Source organism: Apis laboriosa, unplaced genomic scaffold (genome assembly GCF_014066325.1).
Source record: "Apis laboriosa isolate Shangri-la unplaced genomic scaffold, ASM1406632v1 scaffold35_cov144, whole genome shotgun sequence".
NCBI classification, from domain to species: Eukaryota; Metazoa; Arthropoda; class Insecta; order Hymenoptera; family Apidae; genus Apis; species Apis laboriosa.
The window spans coordinates 2,374,475-2,399,868 of NW_025222966.1; the positions used below are offsets into that span (position 1 = coordinate 2,374,475).

At 18.6% G+C, this 25,394-nt stretch overlaps 1 protein-coding gene across 1 annotated transcript in view; it reads left to right on the forward strand.

Annotated features, from left to right (window-relative positions):
- LOC122715440 (5-hydroxytryptamine receptor 1) overlaps positions 1–25,394 on the forward strand; it is a 271,034-nt gene that overhangs the window by 129,625 nt on the left and 116,015 nt on the right. The gene's annotated exons all lie outside the window — the stretch shown is intronic.

Consider the following 25,394-nt stretch of genomic DNA (forward strand, 5'->3'; position numbering starts at 1 on the left):
AATATATTATAGATATATAAATATTATATCAAAATAATTAATAATTTCAAAAATATTTCAATCTTAAATAATTATCCTAATATAATTTCATAAATGAAAATAATTTACGATTTTGAATATTCAAATTATAGCTCTTCTACTACCATGTAGTATGTGGTATCAGAATTATCAATAAAGCGTCTAAAGTGGAAATAAGCGATCCTAGTGAAGAACTCCTTTTGCATGTATGTTATCCTGCGAAGATTCTTTTCAACAGTGAATTATATATATGTAAATGCTCGAACTGATGTCACTTTAATATAACGCATTCACATATTTTGTCAAAATTGTTACGATTTTGTCAAAAACTTTTGCAATAAATAAGTAAAAATGATTCTTTCAACAAAATATTTTTATTTATGAATAAGACAATCTTTATTAATTAAAAAATATGCACAAGTTAATCATTAATAATAATGGAATATCGATATGTGGTTCCATAATAAGGTAATGATAAAGAACATTTCATTAATGAATATTTGACAACACAAAAATATTCAAGTTTTTTTTACAGAGATAATTTTTTAACTACTGAAAATGAAACTGCTCTTTTTCCGAATAGCGTTCATCTCATAAAGTAAATCTTTCATGTTTGACTTGGTTTCACAAGTTTATATAAACTTAATCCCATTACTATTCATTGGCAAAAAGATTCTCAAGATCTCATTTGTGGATCTCGAATGAGGCAAGGAAAAGTCGAAAAAGGAAGAAAAAAAGAAAAGAAGAAGAAAGAGAAGATCCATTAGAATGGAAATGAAGTGTGCGTTATGCGCATTATGGAATTTATAGGGTGTCGCGTGTCCCGGTTCGATGGATGAATATGCGCTCCAGGAAATCCAGTGAAAGGAAGAGGGCCAAAGATGGAATTCCTCTGTCTGTTGCCCGTGAAAATGTGGCATCTGTAGTTGCGTTTGAGTCTCATAGAAAGGATTTATGTGTCACTTTTTCCTGCTCCATTGCATCCTTTGTATGGATAAAAAATTGCATGTGATGCGTTCATAGATATATAACTGAAGATTTTTAGAACGGTTTGGTTCTTCTTGTTCTGAGCTTTGTCTGTCATCAAGAAATAATTAAGAGCCTTAATAAAAAAATGATACAATTATATTTTCCTAAAAATTATAATTCTCTTGAACAAGAGAGACAGATTCAATTTTAAAGAAATTAAAACAATTACTTCGAATATTATTATTAGTTTGACGTAATATAAAAGAAAATACTAATTGAAAAAATATATTTTTTCATACAATAATTAGTAGATATTAAATTTATAAGTATTATATTATTTTTTATTGTTTTATTATTATTTATTATTTAATTTATTATTATTATTTTTTATTTTTTGATGAATTTTTTAAATTCTCAGTTTATATAAAAATATTAAAGTGTTAAATTTTGCATTTAAAAAATGATTACTTTTTATTAATAATAAATAATTTTATTGTTTTTTTATCAAAAAAATCAATATCAATCAAAATCTTTTCTCTGTGAAAAAGAAGAGCAAGTTAATTCTTATTGTTTTCTTATTTAAAATACTATGTCAGTTTTATTGTGTAAACAGTTTAAAGTTTATAATAAATTGTTTATTTTTTGTATTTATAATTGATGAAATATATATTTCGAAATTATATTTCAAAAACTGTTAAAAATTTACTGTCTTTTGCTCAATTTAAATAAATAAATATAGAGAACAATACAAGAAAATAATTTATTTAGTATTATCTTTACTATTTGAAATCTATATAAAATAAACATATTTTTTCGGGATATTAAAAGCAAACAAATTTAATTAAAATTTTTATTTAAAACAAAATGTAAAAATATATCAAAATTAATAATTTTGATTTTATATTAATTTCATTATTAATATAAACACATTGAAAAATATATATCAAATTTATAATATGCCTTCCAATTTTTTAAGGATATATATATAATTTTCTTTATTAATAAATAAACTATTACAATTAATTCAGACAATGTAGTTTTTAGATCAATTTATTGAAAGCAACATTCATGATTTTATATTTTCACCAAAAATCTTAACTGTTAGGTATATATGTAAGATTGAGACGTAGCAGGGCTAGTACTTCTTTGTTTTTGTATAAATTATTAGAATTTAATATCAATGGATTCAATAGTATGAGAAATACATGATCGCATATCAAACGTTCTCCAGCACGCATTACACACTAGTCTTCTCCTCGATCGGAACGCATTTCATTCCTGCTCACATACACTATATTCGTTTGTTAGAGGCATGAAACTCTTCTCTCGCCTCGCTTTTTTCACTTCTCCACATGCGTTCAACCACCATAGTGGCTCTTTTTCTCACTATCATTTCTATTCTATTCTCTTATCATTATCATTATATTCTATTCTCTTATTCACATATATATCACATTACATACGCGCATGCGCGCTCTCACATACATTTATTTTCATCCTTTTAAATTTTTATCTTTATATAAATTTAATTTTAAATTTATTTAAAAAATCTCTTGCATGAAATCGATTTTCAGATTTTTACATATTTTATATATAATATATATATTTCAAAATATTTTATATATAATTTCGAAATATTTTTTAACAAGATAGATTATTAAAATTAAAATTTGAGTTAATCTATAATTTAATATTTTACTTTATCACTATGAAGTTATATTTTCAAAAATTAAAATAATAGAAGTAGCTAAAACTTCAAGTTTTGATTTTGTGTTTTCTTTTGAAATGATATTAATAAAATGATAATAATAAAAATATTACTCATTATATAATTCTTTACGGTCTACAATATTTCTAACATTTCATATAAAATATTCAATTATTATTAATATTGATAATACAGCTTATTAATTGAATTCACATAAGATAAATTCACATAACATGAATATTTTTATGAGTGAGTATTTATATGAAAAAAAATGAATATATTGCTATTGACAAACTAGTATGGTTTCATCGCCAAATTCATCATACTATATATGATATAGATGTTTTTGATTATTGATAAAATCGAATGTCATAAAATGAGAAAATCAATGATTTTTATCATATATACAATATATAAAATATGTAATATTATACATGTATATGAAAAGATAAATTGACAAATAACTGATTCGTCATAATATGAATAAGCTTTGTTATTATAATAATTTATACCATAATAAATCGATTAATTCATATTTTGGATATGTAACAAAATATAAAAATATATGAATATTTTCTTTAATTATTAACATTTCAATAAAATTGTTAAATCAGTCAAAAATTATCATCTTATTAATGGATAATATAATTTAATTTTTAATACAAATCGCAAAGTGTTAAACAGCATATCAATTTAAATATCATTTTTACTTTCTTAAAGAATCTGTCATTGATATTATTTCTTTTCTTAAATATTATAGATTGGAAGAAATATATAAAGCGAATAAAGGAAGAAATAATACAATTTTTTTTTGTAAAAATAACATATGTTTTATCCAACGAAAAAAAAATGAGAATTGCTAGTAATTTTATAATATAGTTTCAAAAATAAAAATAAGTTTAATAATCAGAGTTTCTATGTTTTTGATTTTGCTTAGATTTCTAACATCTAAATTTTAGTTTTATAAAAAATATGTTTGAATTAATAAAAAAATTATTAGTATTGAACTAATAATTTTCGAAAATTAGATATTAAATATTATTTTTAAAAAAATATGAAACATTTTTTCTTGTTTTTTTATACACTTATGTTTAATAGATATCTTTATCTTATAACTTATAATATTTAATAGATATCTAATTTTATAACTTTCAATATAAGCATATGTTATTAATTTTGTATCAATTTAATATATTGAATATATGTTATTAATTTAATATATTGAATATGAATCTGTAATTCCAAAAATCACAGTTTTTCAAAAACTTTTAAAAAAATTGCAATTTTTTGTATTATTTTGTATTTTTACAGAAATAATTATTTAGTTATTTTTGACATGAAATTCTGTGGATTCTTTCGAAAAAACAATATATAAAGTTATTAAGTTATAAATATTTAAATATATTAAAATACTAATTAAAGTTAAAAGGATTTTCTAATCATATCATGCGATAGGACAGATTTTTTTGTTAAAAAAGACATCAAAAAAACATAAAATCATTTTTGTTTTCAATATAGATACAAAATAATTGGATAAAATATGTAATGATATTTAATGGCATAGTATGGCACTTTACTTTACCACGATTCCAATGCATGGAAAACATGATGGCTATTGTTCTTATTTTTTTAAATAATTTGAAGAATATTAGTAAAAATGACTATTTTATTTTAATTTTAATCATTATTTAAAAATATTTAAATTTATAATTTAATAACTATTTATTTGAAAGAATAATTTCAAAAGCAACTAAATAAATACAATAATAAAGAAAAAAATTAATGAGTTATAAGTTATGTTAGGCTTTATTAATTTATTATATAATAGCGATATTAATATATTAGTTTTACCCATACAATAACAATAAAATAAAATAATAACAATAAAAGACAAAAATTAAGTTAATTACATTAATAACTTCAATAAAATATTAAATATCTTTATTATTAATTTAATAATATATATAATTTAATAATATATTTTATATTAATTTTAGATTTATATTTCATTATTTTTTAGAGTTAAATTTCATTATTTATTGTTTAATGATTGTATTTATATATAATATAAAGAAAAATAATAAAGAGAAATAATAACTAATTATAAATTAAATTAAATTAGGTTAAATTGATCTATTATCTAATAGCGATTACATTCTTATATTATTTTTATTTAAACAATAAAAAAGAAAATTTGATGGATAAATTAACTTATTGTTAAATTAAATTAAGTTAATTTTTATTGATTTATGATAGTTTAAGTAATTATAAATGACTTTTTTAAAAAAGTTTGATTAAAAGTTATCATAATTATTATATGCATTGAAATTTCATTTGTAAATTATTGTCATGTTATTCAAAAAGGTATTAAATAATATATTAAATATCTAAATATGAACAATACCATATCTGTTATAAAATGTGGAATACTATAATATGACATATATTCATTATGTTCATAAATATAACAATTTTTTGAAATAAATTTTAAAGTAAATTTTTCGAAAACTAAGATTGAGCAACGATAACGATTCATAGAAGAAAGTTATTCAAAATGATAATCTTGATAGAATATTTCAAGATTATAAAAATCAAAAAGATGAGGACACTATCTTTCAATAATTATTGGAAAAATGGTTAATAAAAATTACAAAATCAAAAATAAAATTAAAACTTATCAAAATATTAATATTTTCTGTGAGAAAATATTTTGAACAATAATTTGTAGAATATTGATTTATTTATTGATTTATGATATGAATTTGATTTGTTATGAAATTTTAAAATTATAACATTTTTTTTTTCTATCTTCACTATTCATTTTTATTAATTTTATTATACTACAATAGAATAAAATTATAATCTTGATCAAGATATTATCATATAATATAATATAGCAAATGAAAATTGAAATACAAAAAAAAATAATTTTAGAAAATAAAATTCATAATTTTTTGTTTTTTTATTTTTTTTTAAATAAAAACGTTTTTTTTCGTTTAAATAAAAACGTTAGAAATATTTCTATATTTTCATAGAATATATAATTTTTGTTTTTCTTATACTTTTATTTGAGTCGTTTACTTCATTTTTTTAAGGGAAATCATTTTTAAGAGAAAATTTTTTATAGTTATATTTTATAGTTATAGTTTTTTATTTCATATTTTATTTTTTCATGAGATATTTCATGAAAATGTAATGGAATATAAAATGGATTTACGAAAGATAAAAAGAGTAGTGAGAAGGCATAGAAAGTATGACATAAGGGAATATGAAGAAGAATTGTATTATATTGTGAAGATTTTTAGCAAGAAAATAAGAAGAATGTTTATTAGAAAAGAAATTTTCTTTAATAAAAAATTTCTTTAATTGCTAATTGCTAACGTAAAAAAATAATATCACGAGAAAATAAAATTTTTTTTTTTATATTTTAATATAAGTGACGAAAAAACTTATATTAAATAATATCGAATTAAATTAATTTTAAAAGATGTAATTTTTAAAAATAAAGAATAGAAAATATTATTCGTAAATTCATTTATTAAAAAAAATTATTTTATTTAAAATTTTAAACTTTGATGTCTAATTTTAATTTTTTTATTCAGTAATATTCAATAATATTTATTTTTAATTCTTTTTTTTTTTTCTCATTTTCATTTCATTTCATTTCTCATTTTTTTATTTTAATATTATTATAAAATTAAAATATAATAAAAAAACTCTTAAAAAAACAAAAATAAACATTTCATAATAAAATGAAAGAAATAAACAAAATTCAAGAAATAAATATTATTGTAATAACAAATGCATTATCATAAAATTAGATAATTGTTATATCAAATGTATTATGTTTGTTAAATTAATTATTTTAATAAAAAATTGCGGTTTTATAATTATTATTATTCTTTTTGATTGTAGATATATGTATAATTAGAATGTATGCACACAAGATTTCACACAATTGGGTTAGTTATAATTTTTATTATTAAATAATATAAAAATATATAAAATAAAAAAATTTCATTAAATAAATTTAATAATTTTATAATAATACATGATCTAATATATTTCTGAAAATGGAAATTTTTTGATTTTCAAAATCATTTTTATTTTTCTTTAAATGGAATTGTATATTTTGAATGATTGCATTAATGAATGCATTTTGAATGCAATTTTTATTTTGTACAAAGTTATTAAATACTTAAGTCAAAAAATTTAAAAAATTATTTTAAGAGATATTTTCATTTTATTTTTTTAGTATTTGCAACTATTCATTGTATTACCATATCATAATCAAAACTCAATTTTTCGAATTTTTTATTAAATAAATAAAATAATCAATTTAATAAAAAGAGAAATATCTACTATTAATAAATATAAAAGATTTCTAAAAGCTTTTATTATTTTTTTAATTTTTTTTCTTTTTCTTTTTTTATGAATTATTTTTTTTTATTTTAAAATTTAAAAAATAATTTAAAATTATTTTAATTTAATAAAACAACTTAAATTAATTATATAAAATTATATTCTTATTTTTTTTTTAAATAATTAAATTTTAAATTTTTTAGAATAAGATAAATGAAAACATAAAATGTTTGTTTTTAATTAAATAATTATTTACAATATCTTCAAATTATATACCCAATATATGAAATAAGAAATCATAAAATTTCACGATGAATATTAATATGTTGAATATTAATATATTAGTTTATCTTATGTTTCTGATTTCTGGTGCAAAAAATAATATTATATTTATAATCATTTACAAATCTAGAAATTTAAAGAAAATTATTTAGGCAATCCATTAATATAGCAAATCATCAATTTAGTTGGACAAAATTCTAAAATTTTTAAGATTTTATTACATTAAATAATATATTAAGTATCATTTCAAGTATGAATAATATAAATATTTTCAAAAAATTAATTCCTTTTTGTTAGTTTAATTATATATATGAAGCGATTTCTAATCAAACTTAAATCATAAGCAAAGGATTTAATTTCTTGACATAAATAAAAATTAAGAAAATACATATATGCATATAACGAAAAATAATCTAGAGGTAAATTATATTTACAATAATTTATAATTTATTCGATTATTGTTATTAACAAATTCATGTTTTTTTTGAAAATAAATCTTATCTGCTGCTGTTAAAATTAAATTTCTTTTAAAAGCTTTAATATTTTATTTCCATATAATACATTTCTATACAAATAAAATTTAAAATACTTAATGAAATAAGTGTTAAATCCTTCATCGTATAAGACTGAGAGAATTTTTTGTAAAAGCAATTTTATTCCGCATTCTAAAAAATCTTTATTTTTTAAAAAAATAAAGTGATCAATTTCTGTTTTAAGATGCTTTTTGCAATTGAAGTATTTATTGTATAAAAATATAGAATTTATTTAAAATTGATAATATCTAAATAATTTAATGAAAAAATATTTGCGGACTATTCTTATTTTAAATATGACAAAACGATAATCAAATCTCTTTCATATTATTTCATTAAATTTTCTAAATAATTTTAAATCTGTAATAAAACGAGAAGGATTAAAAATAATATTTTTAATTTTAAATAGTATATATATATATATATATATATGTACTATTTATATATTATAAATATATATATTTATAATATACATATATATATATATAATAGTATTATATAGTATATTAATAGTATATATAATATATATAGTGTTAATAAAAAACTTAGCCATAAATAATTAATTTGGCCGTTGAAATATTTTATCGCAACATTTCCGTTATATACGTGTTCAGCATTACTTTATTGATGATTGTCAAACATAAATTCTAATATAGAAAAAATAAAGTTAAAGTATCTTTTAAAATAATCAAAAAATTTTTGATCTTTCTATAAAACCTTTCTAAAAAAATAAGTAGATTAATTTATTTAGTGCGTGAAAAAATGTTTTAATACGCTTAAAAAAAAAAATAAAATTTGATGTGATCAAAATGTCTCCATTTTGTGGATATAATCATATATAATCATATATAGTCATACATTGATTAATTAAATTATATGAATTAATTCAATGAAATTTTTTTCTATTTTCTACTCTCATTTAAAAACTATGGCTATCCAATTATATAAAATATTCTATTATAATCATATTTAATATTTTAATGAAAATAAAAAATTAATTTTATCTTTAAAAACATCCATGTATTTTTAATTAAATAAATAAGAAATTTTAATAATTTTTAAAATAATTAAAATAATTCATTGCTTCATATTCTTCAAAATAGATATTATATCTATATTATAGCATACTACATGCAGTCTTTCTCTCTCAAAAAAAATAAATTTAAAATAAATTATTCGATCGATAAAACATTTCTGAAATAATTTTTTTTTTTTTTGTCAAGAAAGTTCATTCATGTTAGATTCAAGAAAGCAAGCGGCCATCTTCGATACGAAATCGCATATGTACGATCCGTTTGCCATTCCCACGGGAATTCTGGCTTACCACTGTTCTGAAAAAGGAAGATCTTTGCAAAAAGATTCCCCTTAAATACGTAATGGGATTTATGATGAAATACAAGTTCGGAAGAAGTACCTTTAGATCCGGATTGTGGAGATTTTCAACGAATTGTTGATATACTTATTTTATCTCGAATACGAATGACGAACGTTTTAAAGATGAGCATACATTTTACGGAGGAATAAATTTCACGGCAGTGAAAAGTTACAGGATTTGATTTTTAAATACCTTGGAAACTTTCTGAACTTGAAGTTGCATGGAGTTCTATCCTCTAGAGCTTGAACTTTAAAGTTTGGAAAGATTTTTAAGCGTTATTATCAAGAAATTTGTAAAGCCTAGTAATTCTTTCCTATATTTACTTACTCTTTTTTTTTTATTTTTTCTAAATGTCAATTTAATAGAATTAAATGGAAAAATGTAGTTATGTATTTAAATGATTGAAACATTTTTTGCAACAGAAGATAGACTTTATTTTAAGTATTTTTAATTTTAAATATCTTTAATTGTTTTCAGAAGAAATATTTTATTAATGCATTTTATAATTAATTATCTTGAAGTATTTAAACTAATACAATAATAATGTTAAAGAATATTATATTTTGTTTTTGTTTAAAATCTAAGAAAAATATACATATATATTAAAAATAAATTAAATATTGAAATAAAATACTTATTTTTAAAAAGATCTTTAGTTGATGATATAGAATCATAATATTCATCAGTTTTCGTAACTTTATTTTTTTTAGCATACAGTTGAAAACGCGAAGATTGGACAAAAACTCGAAATGGAAACCAGAATATTTCCTGGCGAAAACTCAATAAAAAAAAAGTATGTTAAACTTTGTTAGCCGTTTATAATAAATGATTTGTTTGATTCGAAACTAGTTTAGTATAATATTCAGTTATTAAAAATTTATTATTTTATATATTAAAAAATTATTTAAATATTATGTTATTTATAATATGTAAAAATATTTATGATATTTAAAAATACATAACAATACAATTTATTTACACAATATAGTTTAAATATTTCCATATAATTTTTATATATTCCATTTTAAACATATAAAAGTGAAATTCTTACTTTATATTCTTTAAAATTTATAAAAATATATTGATTTAATATTTTGTAATGTAAAATTCTATTCTTCTTTAATAATTTAGCTTAAATATTTTGATATGCTCCAAATAATTTTTTCAATTAAATGTTTTTTTAATCTATTAAAATTATTGTACATAATAAATGTGAATATAATTATTACAGAAAAATTCTATACATTTATAAATTATAACAAATTGTTATAATTATAACAAATTCTTATTTCCACATTGTAAAAAACAAAATATTTGGTAATTATTAAAAAGTACTTCCAAATCATTGTATTTATTACAATACTTACATATTAATTAATTCGAAATACATTATATTTCATATTATTTAGCATTATTTTCATATGATATATTTATACAAAATTTAAACTGTGAAGATGAAATGTAAAATGTAATAAAAAAAAAAACAAATAATAAATGAAAATAATCCTTCTCGCCTAAAATATCAAATTCATAAATATGTTCAAATATTAATAGTAACACAAATAATTTTAACTTTCTATCTTAATAAATCTTTTGAGTATATCAATTCTTTATCAATTATATTCATTATCAAACTCATCCATTATCTTGAAATAACTTCAAAAATGCCTTGGGCAATTATATAGATGATTATTTTTATATTTAATAAGTTAAAACTTTAATAAATTTTTATGTTTTTGATAAAATATCTTGATCTTCGTTCTTTTATATCTTTAATATCGATTAACTTTAATTATATTTTACAATTTTGCGATATTTGATTAAGAATATAAAAAATTATTAAAAAAATAAATAAATAAATAAACGTGAATATGTGAATATCCACACAAAGATTGAAATAAAGAATTTACGAATCATTTTAATAATCCTACATTGTAACAATGATCTCTCTCTAAAAATGATCTATAAGTAACTCCTGCTATTGTATCTTCATCATTGATTAAAAAAAGAATTCTCTCGTTCTTTTTTCGAACAATATATAATAACTGTACTTGTCGATATTCGATCGAACTACAACTCGGTTGAGAAACAACATCCACTTGAAAAAGAAAGAGTAAAGAGATTTACAGTGTTTTAGGTGAAATGAAGCAAGAAAATCCAACGAAATCTGATGGCGTTGATACGATACAGAACCGGGGAGTGGCAAACCTAAAATCGATATTCGATTCACGAGTGACCAGAGAAGCAAACAAGCTACGAATCCATCAAAATAGACACTGGTGCGGGGATAGAAACGGATGATCTATGGACTCCGGGCGACGTTTCCATATCGTTACACTTTTTGTGTCGGCTATGTCCCGTTAGCCACGAAGGTCATCTGATGTTAAGAGTTGAGGATTCTTGAATAAAGAATATATCGAGCTTGAAATAGTTTCAATAAAGATAAAGAACATTGGGATGATCATAAACAATATAAATATTTTATGAGCTATTGTTTGGTTAAAATGCAATTTCAAAATATCATAATAAAAATAATAAAAACCCTAAATATTATAATTATGATAAAGAAAAAACTAATAAAACTATTTATTATAATTATTCAATTATTTTTGCAATTATTGATTTTATTTAAAAACAATTTTATCAATAATTCTTTGCCAATAATCATTTTTCAATAAATGAATAAAATAAATAAATAAAAACATTTCAATGATTAATTCATAATAATTATAGATCGAAATTTTTTTTGAATCACTTAAAATCATGTTCTTGTTGATTACTTACAATCGTTATTTCTGAAAAAGTTTAAAAAATCATTTTTTTTAATAATATTATATTGAAAAAAATTTTTTGAATAATTATTATTTTAGATCTATAAAATAATAAAAATTCATAAATATAATAAAATGATTACAATTTAGAAATTATTTCAAAAATAAATAATGTCTTTTTTTTAAGCAAAAATTCCAACATTTATCAATATGTTTTTTAATCCTCAAGTTAATGCAATGTTTATGAAATGTCGAAATTTTTAAAAAAAGATATAGTTTCAAAAATAAAAAATCTGATATCAGATCTTTGAAAATCTTAAATATTTTAAATATTATTGATTAAATAAAAATTTTGAAGAACAATAAATGATAATTATTTGATTATTTAATACATATAATAAAATTGATTACTAAAATTATGAAATTAATCTTTAAATTATTATTATTATGAAGATATTGTTAATTATTGACGATTAAAAATATTAATTATCAAACATAAATTATTAATATTTAGTCAGTAAAATTTTATTTAATGCATTATATATTAAAATACATTACATATTATAGGAAATGAATACTGTTGATCATTATTAATGTTGATTATTATTAATGTTGATTAATTAACTATTATTATAGATTTGACAATGAAACGATACTGAATTATTAATTTTATCACGAAAGCAATTTTAATAATTAATTATCTTTATTAATAATTAAATTATTAAATTAATTATTAATTCAGTTAATAATTAAGTATATCTATTAATTAATTGTACATTTCGACTATTCAACTAAATAAAAATTTAATTATTACATTAAAAAATTTAATTATTTTCTCAAGATATAATTTTAGATGAATTTAAAATAAAATGAAAAACTTACTAAAAGAAAACCTAATATGAAAATAAAAAGACTTTGAAGACTATAAAGAACTTTGGAAATATCATATAATAATAAATTTTTAAATATTTAAATAAATATTAATATGTTTGTATAACTTACTTATTTAAATTTGTTAATTACTTGTATCTACTTAATAAAATATATTTTATTAAGTGTTGTATATTTTTACTGTTGTATAATTTTAAAAATAATAAAAAAAAATTAGAATACGTGAAAACGCGATAATTATAACAAATTATAAAACATATGCAAATTTTAATAAATAACTGTTGACAATCACTAATAGTATCGAGATTGCTTTAATTAGTTATAGAAATAAATATACATTATACAATTTTACATTATATAATTTTGTACAAACTATAATTGTTCTTCTATCAATACTCTCTTTATCAAAAAAAAATATTTATTATTTATATTAATATTTATTTATTTAGTTATTCATTATATTAATTATATATTATATATTATATTAATTATATAATATAATTATATTATATATTCATTATATATATTATATATAATTTTAATTAAATATTATATATTACGATATTAAATACATAGAAATATATATTACAATATCAAATATGAAAACTGTAACTTTAATTTTACTTAAAATTTTAAATATAATTATATCATTTCAAATATCGTTTGAAATTTATTTGAATCATTAACCATATTTTCTATTTACGCTTAATTTCAACGTGATATATCAAGATACCAAAGCAATCTCTACGTTGAATCATATTTCACAAAATTGTTCATAAATTGTTTTATTAGAAATCAAAAGATTCTAAAAAAAAAGTATTTAAAATTTCTCACAATGACATATAAAATTTCTTATATAATTAAATATATTCTTATATAATAAAATATATTTAAAAAACACATTTATGAAAAAATAAAGAGATCCTCAAGAAAGATACAAAATCAATATCTAATTTATAGGTCACGATGTGAGATAAATAAAAGATATGTAATGATTCACAATATTTTTTAATAAATGTCATTAGATTGGTAGAATTACTAAAGAACATGTGACATTTATCAAATTAATTGATGTGATTCTTTATGGTTAAATGATTATTCTCGTTATTTTCACGTTTATTCTTTTTCTTTTTATTCCAAAATTACATTTGTAACATTTATGCAGTACAAGCTTTTTTCGATATTGTATGCGAAACAATCTTAAACATGTAAATAATAAGAAAATATTGTATTATTTTAATTCGTTAGCATTATATACGTGTAATTTACTGTAAATATAACTAAATATATCTGGTAATCAATGTATTAATTTAATTTAATAATGAAGTGGACATTGAATTTAGTTAATTCTAATTATTACTTTTTGATCGAAAGAAGTAATCTTTTTAATAATCAACTCTTATTTTTATATTTTATTTTTATTATAGAGAGAAATGCAATAAATCTATGCTAATTGTAATTTTTTAAATATAATTAGATTGACATTTGTATAAATTTGTATAAAATTTGATAATTTTTATAAAACAAAATTGTATTACAAATTATATTATAGGATTGTATTATAATTGAATAATTGTGGAGGAAAGTAGGTGTAGACTATTTTAATATTCTTAATTTATTATCTTTGTAAATGATAATTTTAATTAATCGTAAATAATTTCACAAACAAATTATAATTTATAAAGAAAAAGTTTATTACAAAAGAATTAATGAATGTTATAAATTCAATATTAATTTTATACAAAACAATTTTTTTATTTTATTTTATACTTATATATATTTAAATAAAAAGAAAGTTAATATTCTATAATATTAATTAAACGAATAATTTAAAATTAGGATTTCGTTAAAATTTCAAAATATGAAGACATAGAAAGCATAGAAATATAGAGATGTAAAAATATCAATCAATCAAAATGTAATAATCAATCAAAAAAAATATATTTATTTGATTAGCTTATCAATTAAAAAAAAGTTTTTATTTGTTATAATACATAATACAATATTATTTAAAATTTCCAAATTAATATGCATTATAAATGTAAACTAATAATAAATTAATAATTTCAAATAAAATCTTATATAAAGATAGAATTAATCAATTGTTAAATATTTACAAAATTTCTATTCTTTTCATGCTCATGTATTCAGAATTTGTACAAAATCGCGTTCGATATTTAGGTATTCATGAAATTTTCAACTCAATATACGATTCAATCTGCATTTTCTTTTACGCCTTTTACATTTTATTTTCCAGTATAAAATAGTATGTTTCAGAAGATAACTTCAACTAACGAAAAACTCAAAGGTTTCGTTTTCGAATAGAAGGATAATAAAAAAGTAAATTTTTCGAATGGAAAAATATATGATTTTCTGAAGCGAACAGAAATGTATTATATGTATCAAATCTGGTCTCACGATCTGTATTGTAGATAAATAAATTTCAAAGGACCATCGAAATACAACTTCGAATATTTCGTATGACTATTTCGCTTTTGTATCAATATACTAGATTTAAATCAAAACGTTCGAATATATAGAAAAATATAAAAAATACGGAAAAATATTTTAAATAAAATTTATCATAGAGAATAAATTCTGATAATATATTTATTTGACCTTTCAATAAACTTTCAAAAACCTTATATTATACTATTACATTTTCAAATGAAAAGTTATAAATATTTATATTTTTATCTGATATTGTATTAGCTCTAATTCGTTTCTGAAGCCAATACTATGATAGATAGTAATAAAATTGATTTATTACAAAGTTTGTTGTTAATAAAGTTCTATTTTAAACGATCAAGAACAAAATTCATAAGCTAATGAAAGTTTAAATGGATAATGAATTCTAAACAAAATTCTATGACAAAATTCTAAAAGTTTTATTAATTCAAGATTATAAAATTCAAGAGTTCAAACATATTTTAATAATTCAATAATTCGAATCATTCTAGTTCAATAGATCAAAATATTTTCTTAACTCAAAGATTCATAAAATAATTCAAAGCTTCAAAAAAATTTTTAAATAAAAAATGTTTTGATTTTTTCTCGAATTTTATCAAACACTCGTTCCCTCTAAAATTAGTTCCCTCTCTTTCTGTTCATCTCATGAAATTGATGAACCAATAAAACTATGGTCAATAATATTGTGAGTATTCTTAACTTAAGAAAAATTCTAGAGTTAAACTGGAAAACTATATAGAATCCACTGTTCTCAAAAAACTAATCCGCGAGTGTTTATAATAAATTTCTCTTTCAAGTAGGATCAGCTCATTGCCGATAAAATTAACATTAGCTTATTTTGAAATATATGTCTAATTATATTTTTTTTTAAATTTTGAAGATTAACATTTCATGCTTTAAATAGCATTAAAGCATTTCACTATATTTTATAGTCTTTGTATAAAAATTAAAGTGTTGTATTAATTCAAAAATTTAGATACAAATTATACAAATCAAATAAAAAAAAATTTCATAAATTATTGTTTTTCAGAAAAATTCAGAACATCGAAAAATCGCAGCTTCCTTCTCTTCTGCTTTCTGAAATTTTTATTACATACACAGTTATGTATATCGATTAAAAACATCAATTAAGAAGTATTTCTTATGGGTCTTCGAGAATAATATAATATAATATAAAATAAATATATTAAATTAAAATAATAAAATAAAATACAATATAATAAAATATTACAATATAATACAATATAATAATATTATCAATAATTTTAATGTGTAATATATTGCAGATTCGTAATAAAATTAAAATGAATGGCATTAATTTTGTTTACATTACTTAACTTATTTTGAAATAAAAAAAAATGCTATAAAATTATTGAAAATTATTGAAAATTAAATTTTCATAATATTTCTTTCATTAGTGATTTATTTAATTTAATATTAAATTAAGTACAAATGTAATTTTTTTCTTATATTTTTTATTCAATAAATATTTTTTTTTTAATTTATATCTTTTTATTTATCTATATCTAGTAAAATATAATTATTTTTAATGTAATAATGTAATGAAAAAATTAATGTAATGATAATACAAAAAAGATGCTTAAAATCATTTTTTTATATTATTAATAATATATTATTAATATTATTAATAAATGAAGTTTTATTATTTTTTACGAAAATTAAAAAATTCGTTTTTGATCTCATTTTATTTTACATTATAAAATAAAGCTTATGTATTATTGATTTTATAAGCTTCTTGTAAATCACGATTTTATAAATGAATAGAATAGAAATTTTAACTTTGAATATCTCAAAATACAATTTTAACAAATACTTTTATTCCAAATAAATTTTACATGTATACATGTATACATTATGTATGTAGAATTCATAAAAATATAGAAAAATTCTAAACATCAAATATATATTCCATAAGATTTAATTAATAGATTATAAGCATTTTAAGTTTGTATCGAATAGAATGAAAACTGGTAAAATGAACGCGTATCGAAAATATTCGGCAGTACCGAATCTCAATTGCTTATATATATTAATGAAAAAATATGGAATTTACATTCTTTTAGTTATATGATTAATCTTTGGAAATTTACTGCAACTACTAATATGCAATATACATTATATAATATGTATTTAATAAAAACTTAGCTCAAACAAGTTATATTAAATTTTAGAATATTTATCATTATATAATATTTTATCATTATACAAATATTTAAATTCATAGATACATAATATGTCAATTTATCTATTTTCTTCGAAATCTAAATGCCGAATAAAAAAATATACTTCTATAAAATTTCAGAATAAAAATCTTGAATATATTTTTTCATATAAATTTATAATATTAAAATTAAATATTAAAATTTTTTTTTTAAATTATTTTTTTATATACATAATTACATTTACATAATAATTTCACTAATAGTTAAATCGATTTGGATTGCACAGATCCATACATCAGCTAAAAAAAATAAAATAATAAATAAAAAAAAAATAAATCTATCTCACTTTTACTACAATACTGTTTTACTTTGATGTAAAATTATTAGAATAAAAAGATAATAAAGAAATAATAGATAATAAATAATATAATAAAGAAATAATAGTCGAAGTTCAATATCACGCTGAATTGTTTCTAATAAATATAATAAAATACATTTTTCTTGTATTATATTAACATCAAGCATGTGCAATAAAAATAAATAAAATAAATTAATAAATAAATTTATTAATATGATGCATTTATTATAATATGAACATTATATTTTTTGTTATATTTTATTGCTATATAATAATGATATTTTTATTTATGAATTTCTTTGAATAAAAATTTTTTAATAAAAGATTATTATTTATTACTGTGTATCTTATTTTAATTTTATGTAACGATTATTTTATTGAAATTTTATTTTAAACATAATAGATATTATTTATTAATGAATAATATGTATTATTTCATGAATTCGACATGCTGCACAATTAACAATACATTACTGAAATAATGTTGTTCACAATTAAATATTGATGCAAAGTATCAAAAAAAAGAAAAAAACAAAAAATTAAAATAGTAACAATAAAATTAAATTTTATATTTATAGGTGTTATTTTAGCAAATAGACAAATTAAATATAACACATGATTCATTTATGATTTTATTAAATTAAATTAATTTTATTAAATTAAATGTAATATTATACAATCCTTATGGAATTTGCAATAACTTGTATTTCCATAATATAATAAAAAAAATTTTTTAAACAATATAAATACATATTGTAAATATGTATAATATACATATAATAAAATACAATATTGTATAGTTAAATAATATGTAAATGTATTTACATTATATCAAAATTCAGAAATGCTTATTTATGTATTTCAATTTTTTAAAATTTTTTTAATTAAAGGACTTTGCTCTGAAATAATTTGATACAATATTATTAGCTCCAATTCGTTTCTGGAGCTATGATATATAATAATAAAATTAATTCATTACAAAGTTTATTGTCAACAAAGTTTTATTCTAAATCGATCAAGAGCAAAGTTCATATACTAATGAAGGTTTATGTTTATCATTAAATTCACAAGGTTCTGATTTTGAGAGAGTTCTGATATTTATACAGTTCTGAAGTTGAAAGAGTTACAAGGTCTAAATAATTCTGATATTGAAGTTCAAAAAATTCTGATATTGAAAGAATTTTGATTTCAAAAAGTTTTCTCAAAACATTCGTATCCTCTAAAGCTTCCTCCATGCTTATTTCGCGAGATCTCGCGAGATTTTCCATGTTACAAGCTGTCAATATTACAAACTAGTCAACAATCATAGACTAACCCTGTGATTGAGTAATATTCCCAAACAAAATTCCTAGAATGAGATTAAGGAATTACATCCACAGAATTCGCTGTTCTTAAAAAATTGATTGTTTGCAATAATTCTTCTCAAAAAATAATGTTGATTGCGTTGAAACTGCATGGCTGGAAAATATCGTTCCAAAACTATGACATTCCAGTCACGCTGAATTGTTTCTAACAAATATACAAAACGAAAAATCCTCCAAATTCTTCTCTAAAAAACAGAATTATCGCAATATTATTTTGCACTATTCTGTTCAATGTCTGAAAAAATACCATCACACTCTCATTCTATCGTTATCTCATTCTATCTAATACAAAAATGCATTAATTAATAAATGCTTATAATTCATTATTGAATTCATTATAATTCATTATATGAGTTTTTTTTTCATGTTTTGATGTTTAGAATTCATCTTCCAAAATTGATCCATTTTTATAAATATTATGTATATTTCTTACAAATCTTCATCGAAAATATAATTTAGATTAGCATTTTAATTATAATTTCAATAGCTTTAATTTATATTTAAATTTTAATTATTATCAGATCTAAATATATCAGATCTAAATATATGATTTAAAATATTATTATACATATATACATATATTAATATATATATATTTATGCATATATGCATATATATATTTATGCACAGAATGTTAAAAGAATCCAAAATTTTAAGTATTCATCAAAACAAGCAAAAAATATATTCAATTAATATAAATTTAATTTAATTATTATAATCAGGAATTAATATAAATCCTTCAACCAATCCTTTCGATATAAAATTGATTTTTATCATTGATAAGTTGTTTTATCATTGATATAGTTTTTAAAGGATTTTTAAAAGAGTTTGTCACACATTGAATACAAACAGAAGGATTGACATTCAGAAGTATATTAACTCAACATAATTATTACTAATATTATTAATATTAATTAATATTAACATTACATATATGCAAACAAAATGCAAATGTTTAAAGATGATTCTCTTCATATCTGTTTATTACTCGAATATGAAAGTATTAGATAAGAATTTATTGTATTATAAGTATTTTTGTTTTTGTTTATATTTTTTATTTTGTTCGTATCTATGAAATAATTTTTATTAGTAATATTAATTAATATTAGTTGTTAATATTATTGTTATATAATAAAACTAATTAATATTAGTAATATTAATAGGAAATAATTGTATTGAAAACTTTAAGTTAATATTTTCTTGAATCAATTCCTTTGTTTATATTCAATGTTGCGAAGGAACTTATTCACAATATTATCAATGATAAAATCGATTTTATATCGAAAAGATTGATTGCAAAACTTATATATAATTTTCTGTTATTTAAAAACTTTCGAGCATTAAATTCACAAAATATAGCGTAGCTCATTATTCCTGACTAATCTAAATGAATGCAAATATTTTCAGATCTATATATCATTTTCTTTTTTTTGAATTAAATAGCTTTATTATCTGGCTTTGAAAAATATCGAAATGATGATTTTTTAACGATCGTAATTTTTATAATTTTCTCATTATGCCAAAAATTTATATTGATCATTATTCATTATATTGATCATTAATCTAAATTTTAAACAAAATTATATTAGAAAAATTAGTTTTATATATATTTTTTTACATTATAATAATATAACAAATAAATATAACATAACAACAAATTTACTCAATAAGTTTCATAATCAAAAAGAATTATTTCGCAATTAACTTGCATAATTCGTAATTTAATTGCATTTTGTCAAAAATAAGCAAGTGCCTGATACAATAAATTAAAATACTGATAGATATCTTAAAAATTTAAAGGAAACAAATTTGCTCGATCATATTGCTCTCTTTATTTCTTTCTCTCTTTATTTTAAATTCTCTCAGTTTATTACTTTCTGTTTAATTCGCTTTAATTATATTTCGTTTTTAATCGACAAAACATTTTTAACTGGATCGTTATTCATCGTTTAACAAGCTGGAAACTCAATATGATTTTCTTGCAGTTGATGCATTGCAACCGAATACAGTTGTTAGTATACAGTTTCATTAGAGAGAGAGAGAAAGAGGGAGGAAGGGAGGGAGGGAGGGAGAGAGGGAGGGAGGGAGAGAGAGAGGGAGGGAGAGAGAGAGAGAGAGAAGAAAAATGAAGTAACACGAAACAAATAAAAATGAAGAAAAATAGATGAGAGAATGTTATTTGAAAGTGCACTCTCAATGTTGTGAAGACTGTGATTCCAAAACAACTCTATTATTAGTTCTTTTCTTATACAATCCGGATTCCCAACTTACAATCTTTACAGGATCTTTCAGGATTATTTTTGATTAAAATTTTTTTTATGAACAATTTCATTGGAAAAATTTAACAATATATATTAGAGATAAATAGAATTTTAGATATTGAAACAAACACAAAATTTGATATGCAAGAATTTATAATTTGATATGCTGAATTTATAGATAATTGCATTTATTTTACAAATATTACAATATTTCAAAATACATTAAAATTGCCTATATGCAAGCATTTCTAATGAAAACTCAATTGCTTATATTTTAAAAAATAAATTTTTACAACTTTTTCTTTTATTTTACTACAATTGATGAAACTTTTAAAGAGTTTTCCATAATATATAAATAACAAAATGGACAACAAATGATCCAATATAATTTTCTAATCCCAGACGATGAAAATCAAATCACTGAGTAAACATTTTATATGAATCTTTTTTTAAATATATTTTTTTATGAATTTTTATTTATTATTATTAAGTATTATTAAGTATTATTTTTTATTATTAAGTATATTCTTTTTTTTTAAATATTTCTTTTGAATTCTATATTCTATTCTAGTTCTATTCACATTTCGAAATATAATATTATTTAGAAAGTTATATAGAATTATAGATTCCTGAATTATAGAAATATAAATCAATATTCTAGGAGAAAATTCTGTTATTATAAAATAATATGTAAAAATTATAACTAACTTTAGATTAAGATTAATTGATAAGATTAATTTAGATTAGATAGATTAATTGATTTCTTTTAAGAGAATTTTAATATTTATTTATTTCAATATGATAACTTAAAATTACTATTAAGTAATTTTTATACAAGTTTGAAATTATTACAAAAAAATTTTTTTTATTTGAAAAAAATTGGGAAATATTATACATAATTCTTTAAGTATTCAGTTAAAATCTTCAAAAATATTGCAATAGAGAAAATAGGAAATGAACTTTCGAAAAATGCATTCGCATGTTAGCATAAAATTATAACATGTATATAAGTTACAATGTTACTTCAGTTTATTATGATAGACTGAAATTCTTATAAAATGACTTTTATTCATCTTTTACTACATTAGAATTTACTATGTAAAAATTGTAAACACGCAATGTATATAAGATATTTGTATGTATATAAGATATTTCCGATTTGATCGAAACAACAAATGGAAAAATAAAATCTACGTAAATTTACATAAAAAAATAACTCGAAAAAAAATAAATAAAATTTTTTTTATTTACGATATCGTTTTCAGATAAATCAATATTGAAGAGTCGTATACTTTTATTGAAATATGCTTACATTTTTTTATAATATTACTTACGTTTATATTTGAAAAATATTGTTTCCTTGTTCGAATTGTTCTAATTTCTAATTTCTTACATATTAGATATTAAAAAATAAATATTGAATAATTATTTACTTTACTTAAAAGTAATTCTGATGATTTTAATTTTGATATATGATCGTTAATTTATTTAAGATTATTAAAGAATTTTCCAAATAGTTTTCAAAATGTTTTTTTAATTGCTTATTATTTATTTTTTAAATTATTAGTTATTAAAATAAAAATTTTTTAAATGAATATTTTAAATCTCTGAAATAAAAACATATTAAAAAAATGAAAAAAGAATGTTTATTCTTTTGTTAGAAAATCGAGTTTTTCTGTTTTTTTAAAAATATATATTCAGATATTAATTTAAATATTATTATAATGTTCCTATATTTATAATCAAAGATAATAAAATATTGAAATACATATGATCATTACTTCAGAAAATGTGAAATTATGAAAAATTGTAATAGTTTAATTATTAAAAAATGGATATAGATAGAAATTATACATACAATATATAATAAATTAAATTAAATTCAAAATCATTAATGTAATTATTACAAAGTAATATATGAAAGAAAAAAGTAAAAAAAATATAATTTTAAAATGTATTAACAGGTGCTTTTCAAATGGATATTTAAATTTACTAAAAATATTTACTATTTTCCTATTTTTTACTATTTTTATTGATAAGACCATGATAAGAACTAATGATGATGAAATTCAAATATTTTCAAGAACAGTTATAAATTGAATTAACTTAATCGTGAAATATTACTAATTTTAGGTAAGTAATTTTATATTAAATCAATGAACGTAATAATGTATTATTATAAGTAAATTAAACAGAAATAAATACAAAAAATAAATGAAACAAAATTTGATCATCAATTTCATAAAAATTAGAGATAGATGATTAATTATTGAATAATCTTTTAAAAAAGGAATGAGAAATTCAAATTTTATTTATAACATCTGTAAAAACTAAATCTCTAAATAACTAAATCATTAATTAAAAATTAATATCTTTAATTATGCGATTATAATATATTTGGAAATATAATATAATTATTAGCGTGCTTATGATACTTTGCAGTAAAATAATTATTTACACAACAAAACAAAACTAAATAATTTTTAAAACTTTATAAATCTAAATAAAATTTATACAAAATTTTGAATAACTATAACGTGATATATGAATTTAAATATACTTATACCATTTTGACATTCGCAAAATTCATTATTCGCATTATTTAATCAAATTTATTTTTAAATGGCAACAAATTGATTGTATTAATAAGATTTTTGAAATTATAATATACACATTTTTATCTATTGAATGAAAATAATAACAATTTATTATTTATTATATTAATATTATATTAATATTATAATATTATATTAATATTATAATAATATTTCTAATATTATTTAGTAAATCTGTTAATCTGTACTAATATTTATGAAATAAATATATAGTATACATAGTGATAGATAATAAAAAATAATAATAATATAAAAGCGGAAACAAAAAGAAAAAAAAATTCTTCAAGCTTTTATTCAAAAGATTTTCATATTCGATTTTCTCGAAAAGAGAAAAAATTTTGAATAAAAAATTTATATTTAATTTTTTTTTTTTTTTTACTTTCACATAAGAAATCATCCTGTTATTCGGCTTTATATATACATCTAACAAATAATTTAAACTACCTCATACTTAAACTAAATTCATAGTTTGATCTATTCTAAGGAAAATTCATTATATTTCAAATAAATTTTTCAATCAAATATTTTATATCAATTCAATTAAATATTATTAATTGTTTAATGTATTGTTTAATGTATCAACTTTTTGCGAAATGAATATTTATTCGTGATTTATTTTTAATAATTAATAAATCAGGAATTTTTATACATTCAATCATTTTTTATGTTTGATAATTATGTTTAATAATTTTCATAATTATATTCTTCTTTATAAAATAGTCAAATCATTTTTCTCCAATAAAAAAATTCACTCAATACTAATAATTTATTTGTCATCAGATTCAATATTTATTAAATTATTATCTATTATATTTAAATATACTAATATATACATATATATAAATAAATTTAATAAATTTAATAAATAAATCTAATAAATTTTCAATTATTATATTCTGTATAAAATTATTTTCATTCTATTTTGTAATTTTATAATCAAATTAAATTTCATATAATAAAACTTAAATTTATATAATTTATATATATATATATATAAAGAAAAATATAGATTTATTATGGTAATCATAGATATAAAAATAGTTTTTTTCGTTTCTTTTGCAATATAAATTTCAATATAAATTTTCATTTTTTTATTATTATTTTTATTATTATTTCATTTCTAAGTAAATTATTTGTCTAACATTTTTTAATGTTTTATTGTATAAAAAATGTATATTAATGCATTATTATTTTACAACAAGTTATTTCTAAAAATTAAACAAAAATTTTGATTC